Source organism: Silene latifolia, chromosome 4 (genome assembly GCF_048544455.1).
Source record: "Silene latifolia isolate original U9 population chromosome 4, ASM4854445v1, whole genome shotgun sequence".
Taxonomy (NCBI): domain Eukaryota; kingdom Viridiplantae; phylum Streptophyta; class Magnoliopsida; order Caryophyllales; family Caryophyllaceae; genus Silene; species Silene latifolia.
Window position 1 is genome coordinate 52160229 of NC_133529.1, and position 12697 is coordinate 52172925.

The 12697-nt window shown below is 34.6% G+C and overlaps 1 non-coding gene across 1 annotated transcript; it reads right to left on the bottom strand.

Moving 5' to 3' along the window:
* Positions 1 to 264: 264 nt before the first annotated feature.
* Positions 265 to 371, bottom strand: LOC141654215 (small nucleolar RNA R71). Its single transcript, XR_012547779.1, has one exon. It is a non-coding gene; the product is annotated as a small nucleolar RNA R71 (small nucleolar RNA).
* Positions 372 to 12697: the final 12326 nt, after the last annotated feature.

The following is a 12697-nucleotide window of genomic DNA, read 5'->3' on the forward strand; positions in this document are numbered from 1 at the left end:
CAATTAGTCGAAAGGAGCCAATTTGGGGGGATGCCTAGTGAAGACCCTCATTCTCATATGGAAACCTTTTGTGACTATTGTGATGCGATTTCTCAAACCGGTGTAACTCAAGACCAAAGTCGATGGGTCTTATTTCCTTTTTCTCTAATTGGCACCGCGAAACAATGGTTGAAGGGCCTTGATAAGGCCACTCTCGGAATTGATTCTTGGAAGAAGTTGGCTCTAGCTTTCTACAAAAAATTCTACCCACCGGAAAAGACTAACATGCTAAGAGCTCAAATTACGGGTTTTAAGCAAAGGGATGAAGAATCTTTGTATGAAGCTTGGGAGCGGTTCAAGGGAATTTGTCGCTCATGTCCTCACCATGGACTTAGCGAGTGGTTCTTGGTACAACAATTTTGGAATGGTTTATATGAAGATTCAAGGAACATTCTCAATATGGGATCAAATGGAATGTTCACCGAAGTTGATGAAAATCAAACATGGAACAAAATTAAGGAAATGGCGGTCCATAACTCACAATATAGTAGACCTCGCAAGGCTACTAGAGGAGGAAAGCATGAAGTGGACTCCGTTACTCAATTGGGTGCTCAACTTAGTGCTCACATTGACACAATCAATTTGAAGTTTGAAAAAGCTATGGCTAGACTTGAAGAAGTCTCACAATCACCAAAGCATCATGTTAATGCCATGACGGCATCTTCATCAATCCCATGTGGGATATGTGAGAATTGTGGAACTTTGGGACATGACCAAAGTGAATGTAGGGGAACAAATGAACAAGTGAATGCTTTCCAAGCATACAAGAGCGGTACCCCTTATTCCAACTATTACAATGAAAACACCAAATTCCATCCAAATCTCTCATACAAAAGCCAAAATGTTCAAAACCCTCAAACAACATACACCCCACCTCCCATGAGAAACCAAAATCAAAGACCCTTTTACAATCAAAACCAAGGTTACCAAAATCAAAATCCATACAATCACCAAAATGACCAAGGTTTTGATGTCCAAAAAGCGGTCCTCCAAATGCAAAAGAATCAACAAGAATTTTTCACTCAAATGCAAAAAGATAGCCAAGCAAAGGAAACAACCATCAACAACATCCTAGCTCACACCAAGATGTTGGAAACCCAATTGACTCAACTAGCATCTTCAAGCTCACAAAGACAAAAGAGGCAATTACCACCTCAAAGTAATCCCCCAAGACATGAAACGGTTAGTGCCATTCACTTGAGAAGTGGTACAAGGTATGAAGCACCGAAGAAGCAAGTTGAGGATGAAGTTGTGGAAGCTAGTGATAAGGAAGAAATTGTGCAAAACTCCAAAGATGGAGAATCATCAAAGGAAGAAAGTTCAAAGAAAAATGAAGACAAGGTCAAGGAGAAGGAGCCCGTTGTGATTAGACTTCCTTTTCCAAGTCGTCAAGCCAAGCCCAAATTTGATGATCAACTTGGAAAGTTTATGGAAATTGTGAAGAATTTGGAAGTCTCGATTCCTTTCACGGAATTAATCAATCATGTGCCGGCCTATGCGAAATACATGAAAGATATCCTCACAAAGAAGAAGTCGATCCGGAAACTTGAGACTATCGCCTTCACTAAGGTGAGTAGTGCAATACTTCAAGGGAGTTCACCTCCAAAACTAAAGAATCCGGGAAGCTTCTCAATACCGTGTACCATTGGCGACACAACGATCAACAAAGCCTTATGTGATCTAGGGGCTAGTGTGAGTGTCATGCCGTACTCGGTAAGTAAAAGGTTGGGGATGGGAGAGCTTAAATGCACCAATATCACGCTCCAAATGGCCGATAGATCGACGAAGACACCATTAGGGATATGGGAAGATGTTCCCGTGCGAATTGGGAAGTTTTTCATCCCGGTGGACTTTGTCATTGTTGATATGGAGGAAGATTCCAACATTCCGATCATTCTAGGAAGACCTTTCCTACACACCGCGGGTGCGGTGATTGATGTGAAACATGGTGAGCTCACTCTAGAAGTGGGAGATGAAAGCATAACCTTTAATCTTGACAAGACTATGAGAGCTCCTCGTTTGCATGAACCGTGTTTCATGATTGATCATTATAGCCGGAAGGATGAAAGGAAGAAGTCGGAACTCCAATGGAAGAAGAAAATTGAAGATGCTCCATTCAAAGAGCAAGTGAATTGTGACAAGGAGAGCTTGCAAAGCTCATCAAAATCAAGCAAAGAAGAAGAGGATGGCCTCATTGGCCAAGAGAAGAAATTGGGAGAGTTGTCCCCATCAAATCAAGAGATTTTCAATGATCAACTTAATGAAGTTTGTGGTCTTTGGGACGACGAATTTGAAGGGATTTTTAATCCCTACATTGGTAATGCCATTGATCAAGAACGACAACAAGGGCAAAGGTCTATTCAAGAGCTTTATAAGGATAATGAACAAGCTTTTGATTATTTCTTTAAGGTGTTGAGCAACATCAACAACACCTTAAACATGCCCCCTTAACATCTCATCTAGAATGAGAGTTTGGTGGAGTCCTCCCTAAACCACCATTTGTAAATATTTCTAACTCCCTAACTCGCATTTCAATTCTTGTATTGCATTTTTGTCATCTTTGGATTTATTTTATTTACTTTGATCAAGATAATTGTCATGTTTGAGAGAAGTAAGGGAGGGACTAACGATTTCAATTGATGTGTAGTGCTTTACCTTGGTGTGGGGATGACATTTGCCTAGGCTATCCTTGCCTAGTAATGCCCCCACAATGAAGAACACAAGATATGAAGAAGAATGGAAGAATGGTAAGGGAAATGCATTGTACACGGATGGAACTGAATCCGGGTACAAAGGGGTAGAATCCGAGCGGATTCAGGAGAATCCGCCCGTCTTCAGATAATCCGAGCGTACTGGGTAGAAGACGCACGTCCTTCTGAGCTGAATTTTGAAAAAAATTTGACTGTAAGAGAATCCGGCGTCCGAACAAAGAATCCGCCCGTCTCTGAAAATACGCCCGTCTTGAAGGGAAGACACCCGTCTTCTCAGCTGAGGAAAACAAGGAAAAATCCCTGTGAAGGAATCCGTCCGTCTTCTGGAGAATCCGCCCGTCCCGTATCAGCGAATCCGAGCGTCTTCTCTTGAATACGCCCGTCTTTAGGCGAGTTTTTCCCAACCCAGAAAGTGCAGAATCCGCCGTCTTGAGCGAAACCGCACGGATTGCCCCGATTCGAAAATTTCGGTCTTTATAAAACCCTTCCCACCTTCATTCACTCATTCATTCATAACACTACTCAAAAACATCAAAACCCTCATCCCCTCCATCACATAAACAAAATCCCGCAACTACATTCACCAAAATCAAATCAAACCATCCTTCTAACAACAAATCAATCACTCCTTTTCCAATAACAATCAAAACCAAGCACAAATCTTCAACCTTTGAGTCGATTTTTGAATTCATAAAGGCAAAGCCTTTCACCTTTAAATCGATTTGGGTACACTACAAATTGAAGATTTTTCGTTCTTTTCTTTGTTAATTCATCAATGGCAAGGACTAAGGGAGCAAGAAAGGCATCAAAGGCACCAAAGACACTTTCACAAAGGCAAAAGGCTCTTCAAGCAAAGAAAGCATTGGCTATGGTGGTAGCAACCCCAAACTTGGAAGTGCAACAACAACAACAACCTTCTATGGGAGCAACAACATCTACTACTCCGGAAATCGATCAACTCTTGCATTATCCGGAGGTAACTTTTATTTCCAAAACCCATAGAGATACTTTTGCCAAGTTTGCTAGGAAATCACTTCAATCCACCAAATTTATTTGTGAAGATACCTTAGATAAATTAGGTGTCCTTGAGCAAACTAGAGCCTTTTTCAAAGCAATGGGGTTGAAGAAATTGTTTGAAACAAAGGAATTGACATACCCCTCCCTTTACCTTGGAGTTTTTGAGTTCTTTGAAAGTCACCAAAGTTGAGTCTAGGGAGAATCTCGAGTTTCGTCTAGCTAATGTTAGTAGATGCATTTCCTTTAGGGAATTGGGTGAAATTTTGGGTCTTAGTGATGAACCGAGTTATTTCAAGAATTATGGAAAGTATGACCCCGACCCTCTTTGGGAGGCAATTTCCGGAAGGAAATTTGAGGACTTTCATGCGAGTCGTGCTCTTTTAGTCCACCATCCGGGCATAAGAGTATGGCACAAGATCATAGGAAACACCATTATTGCAAGGAAAGATACCAACCATTTCACCAAACTTGATTTTATTCTTCTTGAATCGGCTTTGAATATTGGGAGAGTACACACCAAGCCTTTCAACTCTTTAAGGCTTTTGGTAGATTGATGGCTCAACATTGATTGTGGGAAGAAAGGCACTACCGTTATTGTCAATGGCGGCTTAGTCACTATCCTAGCCAAATACTTTGATCCTAACTTCAACAAGGATAGCAAGTATGAAGCAAAGGAGGGTGGTCATCTTGTTGATATGCATACTATGATAAACAAGTACAAGTGGGTTGCCCATAATCCTCTTGACACCAAGTATGGATGGCTCACTAGTGAAGCTAAATCGTTTACTTTGACTTCAAAGATTTGTCGTCTAAGTGTCCACCGGACCAATTATCTACTTCCCCTTTCTAAAGAGGCCGAGTATATTATCCAACAACAAAAGGGTGAACTTGAAATGCCCTCCTCTTCCATTGTCATACCACCTTACCCTTTTGAGTACGAAGAGTTCAAGCCCGAGGGGGTTGAAGCAAGAAATGATTATGTGACTCTTCTCATGCAAGCAATGCACAAGCAACCTTTGAGGATCGGAAAAACGCTTACTTGGCTCAATATCCACCCCTCTTACACTTAGCTAGGCAAGGACTACTTGATCCATCATGTCCTTTGCCTAGTTGGGCGGATAGAGAAGTCCTATTTCCGGGTGCATCTAGGGTTGTTTCGGGTGACAATTAGGTTGTTGGTAATGAAGAAGTTGATGATAACATTGGTGAAGAAGCAAGTGAAGAAGGAGGAGAGGATGGTGAGCAAGATGGTGAGCAAGATGAAGAAGAAAGTGATGAAGCAAATGAAGAGGAAGGTGGCAATGAGACCACTTCTAATGAGGAAAGTGATGATGATGATGATATGATGGAATATTAGCAAGCCTTGGAGGCTCCTACCCTCTCATGGTTTGTCTATTTCTCTCTTTATTTTAATTATTTTTCTTGATCATTGTTGGAGTAGTCCTAAGCACCATAGAGGACTCACACCTCGGTACCATTGAGGTGTTCTCATTTTATTGTTCCCGCTTTTAAAATCCAAAATGACAAATTAGTTTCATGCATTGCATAGTGTGTGCATGAACTACACCCATCCTTAAGACATTAGCAATAGTGTCTCACTCGGTTTGGGGAAGTTAATGCATACACAACGGGAGGTAATCTAAATTATCCTCTCCGTCATAACAAAAACCATGCATCATGTAGTGTAGCTTAGAATAGATTGCATTTAGTATAGAAATCATGCATCATCTTTGCATAATTTCCATCATTTTGGCCATTGAGGACAATGCCCATATTAGTGTGGGGATGGGAATTCTAACACTTAACTCTTATTCAAAAAATCCAAAAAAATTGAAAAATTTCGAAAATCATAAAAATTTGAAAATTTGAAAACCCAAAAACATGTTTATTTCCTTTTGTATATATAGTCTTGTATATATTGTGTTTGTTCTATCCTTGTTCACATTGATCGACTACGCCACATCCGAGACATGAGGATCATGAAGACCGCATGGTATGATCTTTCCAATCTCCTTTTTCCTCTTTATGTTAATGACTATGTGGCTTTATTTTGATTGATGCGGTATAACAATGTGAACATAGGACTTGCATTTAGTTTATATGTCATACTAGTTGATAGAATCAGTTGCATTAGGATGTTTATATTAGTTGCATCATAGCATGTAGTTGCATGTTAGAAAAGTTTTGAAAAGTGCCTAATTAGGAACCTTGACAAGAGCAACTAAGCCATTACAAATACTTGTTCAACTTAAGACTTTGCCTACTAGAATGGTTGTAAAACACCCTAGATAGTGTCATACTAGTGTCTTTTGATCCATGACCCAAAGCCTAGTGAAGGGTTTGCATGTGAGTCACCTATCCAACCCCGTGATGCGATGTGGACTTGGTTAACTTGTCTAGGTGACCTTGATTGACCTTGTGGTAAGGCAACCCAAAAATATTTTCTATCAATAAGTTTGAAGTGCTCATTTCTAAAGTTTTATCATGTGGAAGTAATTTAATGCTAAGGAAACCTCAAATGTTATGAATTGTTGAATGTTGAGAAATTTAAATTGTTGTGATGGAGGCGTACCACTTCGATGTGCTTTGGAGCGGGATCCATTGAATTGGGCCCCCACACGGTTGTGAATTCGGCCGCCTAGAGACAGAGTGATTATCACCCCGAAAAGCTATTGTCTAGAGGTTAACCGGTTGCCTAATAAGCGATTGGCGAAAGCAAAGGACACTAGCCCGGAAGGGACAAACCCCATCTTAAATTTTTGAAATGTGAAAGTTGAATGAGGTCAATTTTTGAATACTAGTCATATCCACCCGTTGTGTATAAAGATTTGAGCATTTCATTCCCAAAAAGCCTTTTTGTCAAGCCACTTTGTCGAGCTTGGGACGATCCATGACCTTTACTTTTGTAGAGAATTCGAGACTTGTCATGTCATATGCTACTAGCATCATAGGGATCATCATTCCACCACCATCCGATCGCCCTTGACGAAAGCATTTGGAAATTGAGGACGAAAGTAGTCTAGTTTAACACCATTTGGAGGTGATTTAGTGCCATCCTATTAGCCTTAGTAATTTGTTGAACTAGTATTTGTGAAGGATTACATGCTCTTAAATTTGTTCCTCTTTAGTGCCTCCGCCACATGCTCTTAAATTTGTTCCTCTTTAGTGCCTCTTTAGTAATTTGTTGAACTAGAGTTTGACATTACTGTCGTGCGACGGTGGTGATCAGTTGATCCCTTGAGGTCACACCTAAAGGACGATTCCCTTAATTGAAAAGGTTAATTAATTGTATACCGATACAGATTAATTAATTCCTTAAAATTGAACAAATTATTATCATAAGAGAGAAAAGTGACATCTTATTATAATGTGATTAAATAAGATTTTATTTAGTAATTTAAGAAGTTATATTACTAATATTAATCGGTGTTTGCGAAACACGCAAGATGAGAATGATAAGTTAGTTATAATTACAAGATATTGTGAATTATACTAACTAGTAATTAAATGACCATTTTATGAGAAAGTAATTTTATATTACTAGTCAATTTGTTAAATATGATTTATTTAATTTGTAAATGATATTTAATTTGGTAAATATGCATTTTAAATTAAAACATGACATAAGACATGTCACATGTCACATGTCACATGACATACAATTGTACAATTGACAAAAATAAAATGGACTCCATATTACACACATAAACCGAAATTGGTGGGCATTGTGAGATGTTTTGTCTTTTTCCATTTGTCTTATTCATTTGTCCAAATTGCATGATAGTGACATAACAATGCAAAAGACTTACACCTATTTTGTCTTGTGAAGACAAAAAGAAAAATAATCATGGTCTATTACCACTAGAGGCCACCGGTTTTTGTGAGCATTATTAGAGAGTTTTTCCTCTATTTTTCATCACTCTCTCATGTTCTAAGAAAACATAAAAACTTCTCTCTTGTTCTTCACAAAATTCATTTTTGTGAATCTAATTTGTTTAAATCAAACACTAATAATACTAGAAGTAGTATATGAGTATTAGTAATAGATTTTAAGGTAAACTACATTACAAACATCTAGTACATGTTAGTTTGTGGGATTAAGGGATAGTCTTGGGTGCAACTAATTGGAGGGCTTCTATTTTGAGGTCATGTATGTTCATCCAATATTGGAAAGCTCAAGAACTAACAAGAAGGAGATCTTGTTGGTGCCCATTTGACCGAAATTCATATGGTGAGAAAATGTTTTCTTATCTTCTTTTATTTTAGTTTGCATGCATAAGATCTAGAATTTATTTTATGACTAAATAAATTTAGAACATATAAGAATATGTTGTAACATGAGATATAGATTCCCTACAATCGGTATCAGAGCCTTGGTTGTTTGCATGCAAATCGGTTATAGTTTTTCCGAGTTATACGATTAACATATAAAACTTGTAAATTTGTGTTATTATGATATATCACGAAAATAATTTATGCATGTTAAATTTTCTGATCCTAAAATGTAATTAGGATATTTTGGTTAATTTATGGATTTTTATTGTTCATTTTATATAATATTGGCATTAAAATGTGATTTTTATGATAAAAATGTCATTTTTGGACGAAAATTAGCTAAACTTCGAATTTTCCAGTGGTTTTTGGATATGGTTTCACATATATTATTTTTAGATGATCTCGAAATTTTCATAATTTTTGGAGTTCTTATGCTCGAAAAATGGATTTTTCATGTTAAAAATCGAATTTAAATGAAAAATAGGTTAATATGAGAAATATTTCGAATCTGGTCATAGAAATTTAGTATGTTGTCACATGCAATTTTACAAGATGTGTGTAAAATAATAGGCTATAATGAAGTTTTCATGCATGATTTATGGATTTTTGATGAAAAATAGCATAAATAGTGACTTAATTAGTGAATAATTGCTAAAACATACTTCATGACTAAGGAAAAACGTCACATGTTGCATTTTATCATATAATTGAAAAGTTGATGAATATAATTTTTCTCATGTTTTTATGATTTTTATTGATAAATCCGATAAACCGCAACTTTGTTTTTCCCGATAACTTTCGAAATTTTTAACCTAAGTTTTTGAACATTATGAGTGTCATGGTATTTTTCCAGAATGTTCATGAGTTTAAATTTCAAATTTTGAATTTATTTGAAATTTTTGTGATTTATTTGAAGTTTATAACATTTTATTGTAATTTTGAGTCCATTAATAAACAATTTTAAGTAATATATATATATATATATATATATATATATATATATATATATAAAACTGGGTTGAAACGCTGTGGATACGTCACGTGTCTCATACAGCCTTAATGACAAGCATTTATTACAGCTAATCATTTAATAGGCACATAATAAATGCAGCATAAATCTCGATAAATATTAATATTAATTTAATAAATTTTATTATAAAATTATATTAAATAATTACGTTGATTTGATTCTAAATTTAAAAAAATATTTTGATAAAAATTCTAAATTCTAAATAAAAACGTTCATTGCGAAAAATGTTTTCAATCGAGTATAATTTTCATTATATTTATTTACATATTTTGATATGTAGAGATGATTTAAAGTGAGTATCTTACAATGTGTTACATTTACGTAAAAAAATATTTTGAAAAAGTTATACAACTTAGACCATTAATTTTATTAAGAAAAATATTTTTTGAAGAGTTATTGTATTTATTAAAAACAAAACTTAAAAAAACTACTAAGATATAAGTTTTTATAGTGTGGAAACGAAAAAATTATATTGCGACAAAATGAATACATATGAGATTTTGAGAGTTTTAAATACTCTGATAACGAGTATGTAGGTATACAGTGATCACGAGTGAGTTTGAATAATTAAAAGAAAAGTAATGATTATTAAGTAATATAATTTTATATAAGGTTTTTCTACGTGGTACTCGTGTTTCTTCGCATTCTACATGGTACCCCTTTATTTTTGAAAATATAAGTGGTATCCCTAAATTTAGTAAAATGTTCTAAAAATACTCAATCTACTAAAAATCACGTTTTTAATATGTTGGATTTTGTAAAGAAAATATGTTTACAAATTACAATTGAGTAGACGATGTTTATGTTAATGACATGACAAATTATTGCCAAAAAATCAATAAAAAATGGATAAATTAAACATTTTGAAGAGGCGGATTAGAGCATTTTCGGTATTTTAAGATGTTTTTATCATATTTAGGGGTACCACGGGTATTTTTGAAAAGCGAGGGGTATTACGTAGAATTCGAATAAATACAAGGGTATCATGTAGAAAAACCCTATTATATAAACAACATGAAAAAGTAGAATACACATTACATTTTCCTCTAATATCTTTAGGTAAAGATGTATACGTCAAGAATAAAACATTAGTTATGACTAACTAGATATTACTTTTATTTAAATATTTTATATGTTATCTTATAAAAATGATATTTGAGAAAGTTCAACCTATTTTATTTATGGGTAAACTCTTAAACATCGTTATATATAGTTGTTAAATAAATAAAATGTGCAAATTTCTTATAGATATGTTTGACACATAGCACATGTAAGACACAACCAAAACATTTGAATAAGTTTAGTTTGGGCCATATATGTTTGATACATAAATATCAAACGTTATACATACAAAATTAAAAATTGCATAAAATTATATTCACATTATTTTGAACAAATATTTTAAGCGATTTGGAACATAACGTAATGTGAATTGATATTTGCTCAGCTACAATTTTAACAAATAATTTTTTAACAAATAATTTGATACCTTAATGTTGATTGTTGCATTATCCGAATAAATTTTATTTTAATTAATTTGATATTTGACCAGTTACAATTTTTTTGTAAAATGTTGATCATGCGTAATTAACTATAACTTAGTATTAGTTTTAATTAATATTATATGTATTTTATTTTAAAGCACTGAATTTAAACCTAAAAAAATAAAATTTGAGAAAAAAAATTAATTGATTTTTATTTATAGGTAAAAATATTAAAGGTTATATATGAATTATATTATTTTTCTTCAATGATAATAATAAAATTTTAAAACACGTCGCGCGAAGCGCGAGATACTACCTAGTATAAGTTAATTATAGTCAAATAATTAGTGAAGACTAAATTTTGAGTCCTAAGAGGTTAGGGTAATTAACTTATGCATAAATATGAATTTATGTAATTTTTGTGATTATAAAACGTTGAATCACGCAAATCCGTAAAAACCGTGTAATATACGATATTGGCTTCTTAAAGGCGATTTGGCATAAAATTGGGCATGTTCATACATATTATAATGCTGAATTTTATTTATGATTGTCATAATTTTATTTTATGTAATTTTTGAATTATGTAATTTTACTTAGTATGGCCTTAGTTTTTTAATTGGTATTACCCGAAATGTATGGGAATATCGATTCGGTTGTAATTTATTGTGATCTCGTATCACCGTTTTGTAATTTAATAGATTTATTTTATTTTAAATTACAAATGTATAATAGGAAATTATGTAATTTGTTATGTAATTTATTTATTCCGGAGTTCCTTGAAGACGGTGTCACTCAAGAAGGCGATACTTAAAGACGGTGTTACCTCGAGATGCGTGCCTCAACCGAAGTTCAAGGGACCAATGGAGTTGGTTTCCGAATATGTAATAGTTAATTAGATTTTCTATTTTAGGAAGGCCATACTAGGATTTAATTTATGCTTTGCATTTTATTTATATGTCGCATGCATCGCTAAATCGCCATAACTAAAACATGCATCATCTTTTAATCGAGTTTATCGACCGTGTCAATTACAATTATCGTAGTTCACCGCCTTAGTTCACTTAAAACGTGATAGATAATAAATTGACATGACCTCTCGCTAAAATAAACAATTGAGACATAGCCTTACCAAAGAGTAGAAACCATGAAAACCTATTTCGTGAGGGAGTGCACTCGGCCATCCCGGGGTACAAACCTTGTTACGTAGGGGAAGTGGGTGATAAATGTCTATCCACCGAATTCATGTTGATGAGGGTTTCATCGGCTATCCCGTGCCCAAGTTAATGTGGGTTTGGATCATGGACACATTTATTCGAAATTTGGATTGAGCTCAACGGAAGTATTCGTGACCGTAGTCGCATGTGTTCCGGGCTATAGATAAATATTAGAGTAATTTTTATCGACCGAGAGTTCTAAAAGTAGAATCGATTAAAGAGTTAGTCCACCGAGTTATATTGATAAGGGTTCCATCGGCTATCCCGTGCCCAAGTTAATATGAATTTGGATCTCGGAATCATTTATCATATTTGGGTAGAGGTCACTATGTAAATGCTTTACTTGTTTACAAGTATTATTAAAACGATAAATGTTAAGTTTTTCACTATTCCGTTATCATATTGTTCTATTTCTTTACCACAATTCATATACGATATCATTTCGGTTTTGATTCAATTCTCCATTAAAACATCGTAACTAAAGACAAATTTGAATTTTCTTCTAAGAACCTCGAATCATCCATTAAAAAGTATAGATAAAAGTTATTCATTATCAAACAGGTTTTTGATTCTTGACTAACACATCTACTTACAATGGATTATTTTTCATATACTTAATTGAATTAAGTACCTTGAAGCGATAAATTGTTTTGGTAATTAGTTTTATCAAGAATTCGTAATTGACCAAAATAACGCAACCACTTCAATGAAAGTTTTAAGACTAAAACGGTTGAATTGAAGAGTAATCTTCATAAGATTCAACTTTGCTTCTCTAAGTAAAGATTCTTTGAAATGAGTGGGAGCATTCTCTTAAACCGTTAAGAAAACGGCGAGGTTCAAGAAGTAAAATTAGAATGGAATTGATACAAGGTTGATGTGACCATAATTAGCGCATATTTAGCCCCCGAATTAGCCTTGTTCCCA